The sequence below is a fragment of the Phyllobates terribilis genome, unplaced genomic scaffold (genome assembly GCF_046119375.1).
Source record: "Phyllobates terribilis strain yellow unplaced genomic scaffold, ASM4611937v1 Scaffold_4__5_contigs__length_816908805, whole genome shotgun sequence".
Classification (NCBI taxonomy): domain Eukaryota; kingdom Metazoa; phylum Chordata; class Amphibia; order Anura; family Dendrobatidae; genus Phyllobates; species Phyllobates terribilis.
Window position 1 is genome coordinate 342187632 of NW_027362764.1, and position 15904 is coordinate 342203535.

Below are 15904 nucleotides of genomic sequence, written 5' to 3' on the forward strand. Positions count from 1 at the left end.
GCATGTCATGAGGGCCCCGCATGCATGCCGCATGTCATGGGGGCCCCGCAGGCATTCCGCATGTCATGGGGGCCCCAAATGCATGCTGCATGTCATGGGGGCCCCACGTGCATCCGTCATGTAATGGGGGATTCAAATGCATGCTGCATGTCATGGGGGCCCCACGTGCATGCCGCATGTCACGGGGGCCCCAAATGTATGCTGCATGTCATGGGGGCCCCACAAGCATGCCGCATGTTATAGATGCCCCACATGCATGCAGCATGTCTTGGGCCCACAAATGCATGCCGCATGTCATAGGGGCCACACGTGCATGCCACATGTCTTGGGGCCTACAAATGCAAGCCGCATGTCATAGGTGACAAAGATGCATGGCACATTTCATGGGGGCCCTACATGCATGCCGCATATCATGAGGGCACCGCATGCATGCCACATGTCATGGGGGCCCCACATGCATGCCGCATGTCATGGGAGCCCAAATGCATGCCACATGTCACGGAGGCCCAACGTGCATGCCGCATGTATTGGGGCCCCAAATGCATGCCGCATGTCATAGTGGCCCCAAATGCATGCAGAATGTCATAGGGGCCACATGCATGCTGCATGTCATAGGGGCCCCACATGCATGGCACATGTCATGGGGCCCCAAATGCATGCCGCATGTCTTGGGGGCTCCACGTGCATGCCGCATGTAATGGGGCCCCAAATGCATGCCTCATATCATGGGGCCCCATGTGCATGCCACATGTATTGGGGGACCGAAATTCATGCCGCATGTCATGAGGGCCCCACATGCATGTTGCATGTCATGGGGGCCCCGCAGGCATTCCGCATGTCATGGGTGCCCCAAATGCATGCCGCATGTCATGGGGGCCCCACGTGCATGCCGCATGTAATGGGGGATTCAAATGCATGCCGCATGTCATGGGGGTCCCACATGCATGCCGCATGTCATGGGGGCCCCACATGCATTCCGCATGTCAAGGTGGCCTCACTTGCATTCCGCATGACATGGGGGCCCCACATGCATGCCGCATGTCATGGTTCACCCAAATGCATGCCGCATGTCATGGGGTCCCCACATGCATGCCGCATGTCATGGGGGCCCCACATGCATTCCGCATGTCAAGGTGGCCTCACGTGCATTCCGCATGACATGGGGGCCCCACATGCATGCCGCATGTCATGGGGCACCCAAATGCATGCCGCATGTCATGGGGTCCCCACATGCATGCCACATGTCATGGGGTCCCCACATGCATGCCGCATGTCATGGGGGCCCCAAATGCATGCCGCTTGTCATGGGGACTCCACGTGCATGCCGCATGTAATGGGGGCCCCAAATGCATGCCACATGTCATAGGGGCCCCACGTGCATACCGCATGTCATAGGAGCCCACATGCATGGCGCATTTCATGAGTCCCCACATACATGCAGCATGTCATGGGGGCCCCAAATGCATGCCTCAAGTCATAGGGGCCCCAAATGCATGCCGCATATCATGGGGGCCTCACGTGCATGCCGCATTTCTTGGGGGCCCCGCATGCATGCCGCATGTCATGGGGGCCCCGCAGGCATTCCACATGTCATGGGGGCCCCGCAGTCATTCCACATGTCATGGGGGCCCCACATGCATTTCACATGTCAAGGGGGCCTCACGTGCATTCCGCATGACATGGGGGCCCCAAATGCATGTTGCATGTCATTGGGGCCCCACGTGCATGCCGCATGTCATGGGGGCCCCAAATGCAGGCCGCATGTCATGGGGGCTCCACATGCATATCGCATGTCATGGGGGACCCAAACGCATGCCGCATGTCATTGGGGCCCCAAGCGTATGCCGCATGTCATGGGGCCCCACATGCATGCCGCATGTCATGGGGGCTCCACATGCATGCCGCATGTCATGGGGGCCCCAAATGCATGCCACATATCATGGGGGCCCCGCATGCATGCCGTATGTCATGGGGGCCCCGCAGGCATTCCGCATGTCATTGGGGCCCAAAATGCATGCCGCATTTCATGGGGGCCACACGTGCATGCCGCATGTAAGGGGGGATCCAAACGCATGCTGCATGTTATGGGGGTCCCACATGCATGCCGCATGTCATGGGGGCCCCAAATGCATGCCGCATGTCATGGCGGCCCCAAATGCATGACTCATGTCATGGGGGCCCCAAATGCATGACTCATGTCATGGGGGCCCCATGTGCATGCCGCATGTCATGGGGGATCCAAACTCATGCCGCATGTCATGGGGGCCCCAAATGCATGCCGCATGTCATGGCGGCCCCAAATGCATGACTCATGTCATGGGGGCCCCATGTGCATGCCGCATGTAATGGGGGCCCCAAATGCATGCCTCATGTCTCAGGTACCCCAAATGCATGCAGCATGTTATGCAGGCCCCAAATGCATGCCGCATGTAATGGGGGCCCAAATGCATGCCGCATGTCATGGGGGCCCCACACGCATGCCGCATGTCATGGGGGCCCCAAATGCATGCCGCATGTCATGGGGGCTCCACGTGCATGCCGCATGTAATGGGGCCCCCAAATTCATGGCGCATGTCAAAGGGGCCCCACGTGCATGGCGCAAGTCATGGGTGCCCCACATGCATGCCGCATGTCATCGGGGCCCCACATGCATGACGCATGTCATGGAGGCCCCAAATGCATGCCGCATGTCATGGGAGCCCCACATGCATGCCGCATGTCATGGGGGCCCCAAATTAATGTCGCATGTCAAGGGGGCCCCACATGCATGCCGCATTTCATCGGGGCCCCAAATGCATGCCGCATGTCATGGGGGCCCCACATGCATGCCGTATGTCATGGGTGCCCCAAATGCATGCCGCATGTCATGGGTGCTCCACGTGCATGCCGCATGTAATGGGGCCCAAAAATGCATGCCACATGTCTTGGGGCCCAAGAATGCATGCCGAATGTCATAGGGGCCCCACATGCACGGCGCATATCATGGGGGTACCACGTGCATGCTGCATATATTGGGGGCCCCAAATTCATGCCGCATATCATGAGGGCACCGCATGCATGCCGCATGTAATGGGGCCCCGCAGGCATTCCGCATGTCATGGGGGCCCCAAATGCATGCCAAATGTCATGGGGGTCCCACGTGCATGCCGCATGTCATAGGGGCCCCACATACATGCCGAATGTCATGGGGGTCCCAAGTGCATGCCGCATGTCATAGGGGCACCACATGCATGGCGCATGTCATGGGGGTCCACATGCATGCCGCATGTCATGGGGGCTCCACTTGCATGCAGCATGGAATGAGGGATCCAAATGCATGCCGCATGTCATGGGGGCCCCAAATGCATGCGGCATGTCATAGGGGCCCAAGAATGCATGCCACATGTCATAGGGGCCCCACGTGCATGGCGCATGTCATGGGTGCCCCACATGCATGCCGCATGTCATCGGGGCCCACGTGCATGCCGCATGTATTGGGGCCCCAAATTCATGCCGCTTGTCATGGGGGCCCCACGTGCATGCCGCATGTCATGGGGGCCCCACATGCATGCCGTATGTCATGGGTGCCCCAAATGCATGCCGCATGTCATGGGTGCTCCACGTGCATGCCGCATGTAATGGGGCCCAAAAATGCATGCCACATGTCTTGGGGCCCAAGAATGCATGCCGAATGTCATAGGGGCCCCACATGCACGGCGCATATCATGGGGGTACCACGTGCATGCTGCATATATTGGGGGCCCCAAATTCATGTCGCATATCATGAGGGCACCGCATGCATGCCGCATGTCATGGGGCCCCGCAGGCATTCCGCATGTCATGGGGGCCCCAAATGCATGCCAAATGTCATGGGGGTCCCACGTGCATGCCGCATGTCATAGGGGCCCCACATACATGCCGCATGTCATGGGGGCCCCAAATGCATGCCGCATGTCATGGGGGCCCCAAATGCATGCCGCATGTAATGGGGGCCCAACGTGCATGCCGCATGTCATGGGGGCCCCACGTGCATGCCTCATGTCATGGGGGCCCCGCAGGCATTCCGCATGTCATGGGGGCCCCAAATGCATGTCACATTTCATGGGGGCCAGACATGCATTCCGCATGTCATGGGGGCCCCACGTGCATGCTGCATGTCATTGGGGCCCCACGTGCTTGCCGCATGTCATGGGGGCCCAAATGCGTGCCACATATCATGGCGGCCACAAATGCATGCAGCATGTCATGGTGGCCCCACGTGCATGCCACATGTCTTGGGGCCCACAAATGCATGCCGCATGGCATAGGGGCCCCACATGCATGGCGCATTTCATGGGGGCCCTACATGCATGCCGCATGTCATGGGGGCCCCAAATGCATGCCTCAAGTCATGGGGGCCCCAAATGCATGCCACATATCATGGGGGCCCCACGTGCATGCCGCATATATTGGGGGCCCCAAATGCAAGCCGCATGTCATGAGGGCCCCGCATGCATGCCGCATGTCATTGGGGCCCCACAGGCATTCCGCATGTCATGGGGGCCTCACGTGCATTCCGCATGTCATGGGGGCCCCACGTGCATGCTTCATGTCATTGGGGCCCCACGTGCTTGCCGCATGTCATGGGGGCCCAAATGCATGCCGCATGTCATGGGGGCCATAAATGCATGCCGCATGTCATGGGTGCCCAACGTACATGCTGCATGTCATTGGGGCCCCACGTGCTTGCCGCATGTCATGGGGGCCCAAATGCATGCCTCATGTCACGGGGGCCACAAATGTATGTGTCATGTCATGGGGGCCCCACGTGCATGCCGCATGTCTCGGGCACACCAAATGCATGCAGCATGTCATGGGGGCCCCACGTGCATGCCGCATGTCATCGGGGCCCCAATTGCAAGCCGCATGTCATAGGGGCCCCACATGCATGGCGCATGTCATGGTGTCCCACATGCATGCCTCATGTCATTGGGGCCCCAAATGCATGTTGCATGTCATGGGGGACCTAAATGCATGCCGCATGTAATGGGGGCCCCACGTGCATGCCTCATGTCATGGGGGCCCCATGTGCATGCCGCATGTCATGGGGGCCCAAAATGCATGCCTCAAGTCATGGGGCCCCAAATGCATGCCGCATCTCTTAGGTACCCCAAATGCATGCAGCATGTTATGCAGGCCCCAAATGCATGCCGCATGTCATGGGGGCCCAAATGCATGCCGCATGTCATGGGACCCACATTCATGCCGCATGTCATGGGGGCCCCCAATGCATGCCACATGTCATGGGGACCCAAATGCATGCCACATGTCATGGGGGCCTCAAATTCATGCCGCATGTCATGAGGGCCCCGCATGCATGCCGCATGTCATGGGGGCACCGCAGGCATTCCGCATGTCATGGGGGCCCCAAATGCATGCCGCATGTTATGTAGGCCCCAAATGCATGCCACATGTCATGGGGGCCCAAATGCATGCCGCATGTCATGGGGGACCCACATTCATGCCGCATGTCATGGGGGCCCCCAATGCATGCCACATGTCATGGGGACCCAAATGCATGCCACATGTCAGGGGGCCTCAAATTCATGCCGCATGTCATGAGGGCCCCGCATGCATGCCGCATGTCATGGGGGCCCCGCAGGCATTCCGCATGTCATGGGGGCCCCAAATGCATGCTGCATGTCATGGGGGCCCCACGTGCATCCGTCATGTAATGGGGGATTCAAATGCATGCTGCATGTCATGGGGGCCCCACGTGCATGCCGCATGTCACGGGGGCCCCAAATGTATGCTGCATGTCATGGGGGCCCCACAAGCATGCCGCATGTTATAGATGCCCCACATGCATGCAGCATGTCTTGGGCCCACAAATGCATGCCGCATGTCATAGGGGCCACACGTGCATGCCACATGTCTTGGGGCCTACAAATGCAAGCCGCATGTCATAGGTGACAAAGATGCATGGCACATTTCATGGGGGCCCTACATGCATGCCGCATATCATGAGGGCACCGCATGCATGCCACATGTCATGGGGGCCCCACATGCATGCCGCATGTCATGGGAGCCCAAATGCATGCCACATGTCACGGAGGCCCAACGTGCATGCCGCATGTATTGGGGCCCCAAATGCATGCCGCATGTCATAGTGGCCCCAAATGCATGCAGAATGTCATAGGGGCCACATGCATGCTGCATGTCATAGGGGCCCCACATGCATGGCACATGTCATGGGGCCCCAAATGCATGCCGCATGTCTTGGGGGCTCCACGTGCATGCCGCATGTAATGGGGCCCCAAATGCATGCCTCATATCATGGGGCCCCATGTGCATGCCACATGTATTGGGGGACCGAAATTCATGCCGCATGTCATGAGGGCCCCACATGCATGTTGCATGTCATGGGGGCCCCGCAGGCATTCCGCATGTCATGGGTGCCCCAAATGCATGCCGCATGTCATGGGGGCCCCACGTGCATGCCGCATGTAATGGGGGATTCAAATGCATGCCGCATGTCATGGGGGTCCCACATGCATGCCGCATGTCATGGGGGCCCCACATGCATTCCGCATGTCAAGGTGGCCTCACTTGCATTCCGCATGACATGGGGGCCCCACATGCATGCCGCATGTCATGGTTCACCCAAATGCATGCCGCATGTCATGGGGTCCCCACATGCATGCCGCATGTCATGGGGGCCCCACATGCATTCCGCATGTCAAGGTGGCCTCACGTGCATTCCGCATGACATGGGGGCCCCACATGCATGCCGCATGTCATGGGGCACCCAAATGCATGCCGCATGTCATGGGGTCCCCACATGCATGCCACATGTCATGGGGTCCCCACATGCATGCCGCATGTCATGGGGGCCCCAAATGCATGCCGCTTGTCATGGGGACTCCACGTGCATGCCGCATGTAATGGGGGCCCCAAATGCATGCCACATGTCATAGGGGCCCCACGTGCATACCGCATGTCATAGGAGCCCACATGCATGGCGCATTTCATGAGTCCCCACATACATGCAGCATGTCATGGGGGCCCCAAATGCATGCCTCAAGTCATAGGGGCCCCAAATGCATGCCGCATATCATGGGGGCCTCACGTGCATGCCGCATTTCTTGGGGGCCCCGCATGCATGCCGCATGTCATGGGGGCCCCGCAGGCATTCCACATGTCATGGGGGCCCCGCAGTCATTCCACATGTCATGGGGGCCCCACATGCATTTCACATGTCAAGGGGGCCTCACGTGCATTCCGCATGACATGGGGGCCCCAAATGCATGTTGCATGTCATTGGGGCCCCACGTGCATGCCGCATGTCATGGGGGCCCCAAATGCAGGCCGCATGTCATGGGGGCTCCACATGCATATCGCATGTCATGGGGGACCCAAACGCATGCCGCATGTCATTGGGGCCCCAAGCGTATGCCGCATGTCATGGGGCCCCACATGCATGCCGCATGTCATGGGGGCTCCACATGCATGCCGCATGTCATGGGGGCCCCAAATGCATGCCACATATCATGGGGGCCCCGCATGCATGCCGTATGTCATGGGGGCCCCGCAGGCATTCCGCATGTCATTGGGGCCCAAAATGCATGCCGCATTTCATGGGGGCCACACGTGCATGCCGCATGTAAGGGGGGATCCAAACGCATGCTGCATGTTATGGGGGTCCCACATGCATGCCGCATGTCATGGGGGCCCCAAATGCATGCCGCATGTCATGGCGGCCCCAAATGCATGACTCATGTCATGGGGGCCCCAAATGCATGACTCATGTCATGGGGGCCCCATGTGCATGCCGCATGTCATGGGGGATCCAAACTCATGCCGCATGTCATGGGGGCCCCAAATGCATGCCGCATGTCATGGCGGCCCCAAATGCATGACTCATGTCATGGGGGCCCCATGTGCATGCCGCATGTAATGGGGGCCCCAAATGCATGCCTCATGTCTCAGGTACCCCAAATGCATGCAGCATGTTATGCAGGCCCCAAATGCATGCCGCATGTAATGGGGGCCCAAATGCATGCCGCATGTCATGGGGGCCCCACACGCATGCCGCATGTCATGGGGGCCCCAAATGCATGCCGCATGTCATGGGGGCTCCACGTGCATGCCGCATGTAATGGGGCCCCCAAATTCATGGCGCATGTCAAAGGGGCCCCACGTGCATGGCGCAAGTCATGGGTGCCCCACATGCATGCCGCATGTCATCGGGGCCCCACATGCATGGCGCATGTCATGGGGGCCCCACATGCATGACGCATGTCATGGAGGCCCCAAATGCATGCCGCATGTCATGGGAGCCCCACATGCATGCCGCATGTCATGGGGGCCCCAAATTAATGTCGCATGTCAAGGGGGCCCCACATGCATGCCGCATGTCATCGGGGCCCCAAATGCATGCCGCATGTCATGAGGGCCCCGCATGCATGCAGCATTTCATAGGGCACCACATGCATGCCATATGTCATGGAGGCCCCAAAAGCACGCCTCAAGTCATGGGGGCCCCAAATCCATGCCGCATATCACGCGGGCCTCACGTGCATGCCGCATTTATTGGGGGCCCCAAATTCATGCCGCATGTCATGAGGGCCCTGCATGCATGCTGCATGTCATGGGGGCCTCACATGCATGCCGCATGTCATGGGGCCCCCAAATGCATGCCGCATGTCATGGGGGGCCCACATGCATGCCGCATGTAATGGGGGCCCAAATGCTAGCCGCATGTCATGGGTTCCATAAATGCCCAACGTACATGCCGCATGTATTGGCGGCCCCAAATTCATGCCGCATGTCATGAGGGCCCCGCATGCATGCCGCATGTCATGGGGGCCCCGCAGGCATTCCGCATGTAATGGGGGATTCAAATGAATGCCGCATGTCATGGGGGTCTCCACGTGCATGCCGCATGTAATGAGGCCCCCAGATGCATGCCACATGTCATAGGGGCCCCACGTGCATGGTGCATGTCATGCGTGCCCCAAATGAATGCCGCATGTGTTGGAGCCCACAAATGCATGCCGCATGTCATAGGGGCCCCACATGCATGGCGCATTTCATGGTGCCCCACGTGCATGCCGCATGTAATGGGGGCCCCAAATGCATGTGGCATGTTATGCAGTCCCCAAATGCATGCCGCATGTCATGGGGGCCCAAATGCATGCCGCATGTCATGGGGGACTCAAATTCATGTCGCATGTCATGAGGGCCCCGCATGCATGCCGCATGTCATGGGGGCCCCGCAGGAATTCCGCATGTCACGGGGTCCCCAAATGTATGCTGCATATAATGGGGGCCCCACAAGCATGCCGCATGTTATAGAGACCCCACATGCATGGCGCATGTCATGGGGGTCCCACATGCATGCCGCATGTCATGGGGGCCCCAAATGCATGCGGCATGTCATAGGGGCCCCACGTGCATGCCGCATGTCTCGGGCATCCCAAATGCATGCAGCATTTTATTGGGGCCCCACGTGCATGCCGCATGTCTCAGGTACCCCAAATGCATGCAGCATGTTATGCAGGCCCCAAATGCATGCCGCATGTCATGGGGGCCCCCAATGCATGCCGACTGTCATGGGGGCCCAAATGCATTCCGCATGTCATGGGGGCCTCAAATTCATGCCGCATGTCATGAGGGCCCCGCATGCATGCCGCATGTCATGGGGGCCCCAAATGCAGGCCGCATGTCATGGGGGCTCCACATGCATGCCGCATGTCATGGGGGCCCCACGTGCATGCTTCATGTCATTGGGGCCCCACGTGCATGCTTCATGTCATTGGGGCCCCACGTGCTTTCCCCATGTCATGGGGGCCCAAATGCATGCCGCATGTCATGGGGGCCCAAATGCATGCCGCATGTCATAGTGGCCCCAAATGCATGCTGCATGTCATGAGGGCCCCACGTGCATGCCGCTTGTCATTGGGGCCCCAATTGCATGCCGCATGTCATAGGGGCCCCACATGCATTGCGCATGTCATGGGGGCCCAAAATGCATGCCTCAAGTCATGGGGGCCCCAAATGCATGCCGCATTTCATGGCGGCCCCACGTGCATGCCGCATGTATTGGGGGCCCCAAATGCATGCCGCATGTCATGAGGGCAATGCATGCATGCCGCATGTTATGGGGGCCCTAAATGCATGCCACATGTCATGGGGGCCCCAAATGCATGCAGCATGACTTGGGGCCCACAAATGCATGCCGAATGTCATAGGGGCCCCACATGCATGGCTCATTTCATAGGGGCCCCACATGCATGCCTCATGTCATGGTGGCCCCAAAGGCGTGCCGCATATCATGGGGGCCCCACTTGCATGCAGCATGTAATGAGGGATCGAAATGCAAGCTGCATCTCATGGGGGTCCCACATGCATGCCGCATGTCATGGGGGCCCCAAATGGGGGCCCCAGGTGCATGCCGCATGTCTCGGGCATCCCAAATGCATGCAGCATTTTATGGGGGCCCCACGTGCATGCCGCATGTCTCAGGTACCCCAAATGCATGCAGCATGTTATGCAGGCCCCAAATGCATGCCGCATGTCATGGGGGCCCAAATGCATGCCGCATGTCATGAGGGCCCCACATGCATGACGTATGTCATGGGGCCCCCAAATGCATGCCACATGTCTTGGGGCCCACGAATGCATGCCGAATGTCATAGGGGCCCCAAATGCACGGCGCATATCATGGGGGCCCCACGTGCATGCTGCCTATATTGGGGGCCCCAAATTCATGCCGCATATCATGAGGCCACCGCATGCATGCCGCATGTCATGGGGGCCCCGCAGGCATTCCACATGTCATGGGGGCCCCAAATGCATGCCAAATGTCATGGGGGTCCCACGTGCATGCCGCATGTCATAGGGGCCCCACATACATGCCGAATGTCATGGGGGTCCCACGTGCACGCCGCATGTCATAGGGGCACCAGATGCATGGCGCATGTCATGGGGGTCCACATGCATGCCGCATGTCATGGGGGCCAAACTTGCATGCAGCATGGAATGAGGGATCCAAATGCATGCCGCATGTCATGGGGGCCCCAAATGCATGCGGCATGTCATAGGGGCCCCACGTGCATGCCGCATGTCTCGGGCATTCCAAATGCATGCAGCATTTTATGGGGGCCCCACGTGCATGCGGCATGTCTCAGGTACCCCAAATGCATGCAGCATGTTATGCAGGCCCAAAATGCATGCCGCATGTCATGGGGGCCCCACGTGCATGCCGCATATATTGGGGGCCCCAAATGCATGCCGCATGTCATGAGGGCCCCGCATGCATGCCGCATGTCATTGGGGCCCCACAGGCATTCCGCATGTCATGGGGGCCCCACGTGCATGCTTCATGTCTTTGGGGCCCCACGTGCTTGCCGCATGTCATGGGGGCCCAAATGCATGCCGCATGTCATGGGGGCCATAAATGCATGCTGCATGTCATGGGTGCCCAACGTGTATGCTGCATGTCATTGGGGCCCCACGTGCTTGCCGCATGTCATGGGGGCCCCACGTGCATGCCTCATGTCACGAGGGCCACAAATGTATGTGTCATGTCATGGTTCCCCACGTGCATGCCGCATGTCATGGGGCCCCCCAAATGCATGCCGCATGTTATAGGGGCCCAACATGCATGGAGCATGTCATGGGGGCCCCGCATGCATGCCGCATGTCATAGGGCCCCAACGTACATGGCGCATGTCATGGGTGCCCCACATGCATGCCGCTTGTCATCGGGGCCCCAATTGCATGCCGCATGTCATAAGGGCCCCACATGCATTGCGCATGTCATGGGGCCCCCCAAATGCATGCCGCATGTCATAGGGGCCCAACATGCATGGAGCATGTCATGGGGGCCCCGCATTCATGCCGCATGTCATGGGGGATCCAAATGCATGACGCATGTCATGGGGGTCCCAAATGCATGCGGCATGTCATAGGGGCCCCACGTGCATAACACATGTCATGGGGCCCGCAAATGCATGCCGCATGTCATGGGGGCCCCACATGCATGCCGCATGTCATGGGGGCCCAAATGCATGCCGCATGTCATGGGGGCCATAAATGCATGCCGCATGTCATGGGTGCCCAACGTGCATGCCGCATGTATTGGGGGCCCCAACTGCATGCCGCATATCATGGGGCCCCACATGCATGGTGCATGTAATGGTGTCCCACATGCATGCCGCATGTCATGGGGGCCCCAAATGCATGTTGCATGTCAAGGGGGCCCTAAATGCATGCCGCATGTAATGGGGGCCCCACGTGCATGCCGCATGTCATGGGGGCCCCATGTGCATGCCGCATGTCATGGGGGCCCAAAATGCATGCCTCATGTCATGGGGCCCCAAATGCATGCCGCATATCATGGGGGCCCCACGTGCATGCCGCATGTATTGGGGGCCCCAAATGCATTCCGCATGTCATGAGGGCGCCGCATGCATGCCGCATGTCATGGGGGCCATAAATGCATGCCGCATGTCATGGGGGCCCCAAATGCATGCCGCATTTCATGGGGCCCCACGTGCATGCTGCATGTCATGGGGCCCCCCAAATGCATGCAGCATATCTTGGGGCCCACAAATGCATGCCGCATGTCATAGGGGCCCCACATGCATGGCTCATTTCATGGGGGCCCCACATGCATGCCTCATGTCATGGGGTCCCCAAATGCGTGCCGCATATCATGGGGGCCCCAAATGCATGCAGCATGTCATAGGGGCCCCACATGCATGGTACATGTCATGGGGGCCCCACATGCTTGCCTCAAGTCATGGGGGCCCCAAATGCATGCCGCATGTCATGGGGGCCATAAATGCATGCCGCATGTCATGGGTGCCCAACGTACATGCTGCATGTCATTGGGGCCCCACGTGCTTGTCGCATGTCATGGGGGCCCCACATGCATGCCTCATGTCACGGTGCCACAAATGTATGCGGCATGTCATGGGGGTCCCACATGCATGCCGCATGTCATGGGGGCCCCACTTGCATGCCGCATGTATTGGGGCCCCAAATTCATGCTGCATGTCATGGGGGCCCCACAGGCATTCCGCATGTCATGGTGGCCCCAAATGCATGCCGCATGTCATGGGGGCCCCACGTGCATGCCGCATGTCATGGGGCCCCCAAATGCATGCTGCATGTCATGGGGGCCCAACAGGCATGCCGCATGTCATTGGGGCCCCAAATGCATGCCTCATGTCTCAGGTACCCCAAATGCATGCAGCATGTTATGCAGGCCCCAAATGCATGCCACATGTCATGGGGGCCCAAATGCATGCCGCATGTCATGGGGGCCCCACATGCATGCCACATGTCATGGGGCCCCAAATGCATGCCGCATGTCATGGGGGCTCCACGTGCAAGCCGCATGTAATGGGGCTCCCAAATTCATGCGGCATGTCAAAGGGGACCCGCATGCATGGTGCAAGTCATGGGTGCCCCAAATGCATGCCGCATGTCATCGGGGCCCCACGTGCATGCCGCATGTCACGGGGGCCCCAAATGCATGACTCATGTCATGGGGGCGCCACCTGCATGCTGCATGTCATGGGGGAACCAAACGCATGCCGCATGTCATTGGGGCCCCAAGCGTATGCCGCTTGTCACGGGTGCCCCATGTGCATGCCGCATGTAATGGGGGCCCCAAATGCATGCGGAATGTCATAGGGGCCCCACATGCATGCCGCTTCTCTTAGGTACCCCAAATGCATGCAGCATGTTATGCAGGCCCCAAATGCATGCCGCATGTCATGGGGGCCCAAATGCATGCCGCATGTCATGGGACCCACATTCATGCCGCATGTCATGGGGGCCCCCAATGCATGCCACATGTCATGGGGACCCAAATGCATGCCACATGTCATGGGGGCCTCAAATTCATGCCGCTTGTCATGAGGGCCCCGCATGCATGCCGCATGTCATGGGGGCCCCGCAGGCATTCCGCATGTCATGGGGGCCCCAAATGCATGCCGCATGTCATGGGGGCCCACGTGCATCCGTCATGTAATGGGGGATTCAAATGCATGCTGAATGTCATGGGGGCCCCACGTGCATGCTGCATGTCATGGGGGCCCCACGTGCATGCCGCATGTCACGGGGGCCCCAAATGTATGCTGCATGTCATGAGGGCCCCACAAGCATGCCGCATGTTATAGAGGCCCCACATGCATGCAGCATGTCTTGGGGCCCACAAATGCATGCCGCATGTCATAGGGGTCCCACGTGCATGCCACATGTCTTGGGGCCTACAAATGCATGCCGCATGTCATAGGTGCCAAAGATGCATGGCACATTTCATGGGGGCCCTACATGCATGCTTCATGTCATTGGGGCCCCACGTGCATGCCGCATGTCATTGGTGCCCACATGCATGCTGCATGTCATGGGGGCCATAAATGCATGCCGCATGTCATGGGTGCCCAACGTGCATGCCGCATGTATTGGGGGCCCCAACTGCATGCCGCATATCATGGGGCCCCACATGCATGCCACATGTCATGGGGGCCCCATGTGCATGCTGCATGTAATGGGGGCCCAAAATGCATGCCTCAAGTCATGGGGCCCCAAAAGCATGCCGCATATCATGGGGGCCCCATGTGCATGCCGCATGTATTGGGGGCCCCAAATGCATGCCGCATGTCATGAGGGTGCCGCATGTCATGGGGGCCCCAAATGCATGTCGCATGTCATGGGGGCCCTAAATGCATGCCGCATGTCATGGGGGCCCCAAATGCATGCCGCATTTCATGGGGGCCCCACGTGCATGCTGCAAGTCATGGGTGCCCCAAATGCATGCCGCATGTCATCGGGGCCCCACGTGCATGCCGCATGTAACGGGGGCCCCAAATGCATGACTCATGTCATGGGGGCGCCACCTGCATGCCGCATGTCATGGGGGAACCAAACGCATGCCGCATGTCATTGGGGCCCCAAGCGTATGCCGCTTGTCACTGGTGCCCCATGTGCATGCCGCATGTAATGGGGGCCCCAAATGCATGCGGAATGTCATAGGGGCCCCACATGCATGCCGCTTCTCTTAGGTACCCCAAATGCATGCAGCATGTTATGCAGGCCCCAAATGCATGCCGCATGTCATGGGGGCCCAAATGCATGCCGCATGTCATGGGACCCACATTCATGTCGCATGTCATGGGGGCCCCCAATGCATGCCACATGTCATGGGGACCCAAATGCATGCCACATGTCATGGGGGCCTCAAATTCATGCCGCTTGTCATGAGGGCCCCGCATGCATGCCGCATGTCATGGGGGCCCCGCAGGCATTCCGCATGTCATGGGGGCCCCAAATGCATGCCGCATGTCATGGGGGCCCACGTGCATCCGTCATGTAATGGGGGATTCAAATGCATGCTGCATGTCATGGGGGCCCCACGTGCATGCTGCATGTCATGGGGGCCCCACGTGCATGCCGCATGTCACAGGGGCCCCAAATGTATGCTGCATGTCATGAGGGCCCCACAAGCATGCCGCATGTTATAGAGGCCCCACATGCATGCAGCATGTCTTGGGGCCCACAAATGCATGCCGCATGTCATAGGGGCCCCACGTGCATGCCACATGTCTTGGGGCCTACAAATGCATGCCGCATGTCATAGGTGCCAAAGATGCATGGCACATTTCATGGGGGCCCTATATGCATGCTTCATGTCATTGGGGCCCCACGTGCATGCCGCATGTCATTGGTGCCCACATGCATGCCGCATGTCATGGGGGCCATAAATGCATGCCGCATGTCATGGGTGCCCAACGTGCATGCCGCATGTATTGGGGGCCCCAACTGCATGCCGCATATCATGGGGCCCCACATGCATGCCACATGTCATGGGGGCCCCACATGCATGCCACATTTCATGGGGGGCCCAAATGCATGCCGCATGTTATGGGGG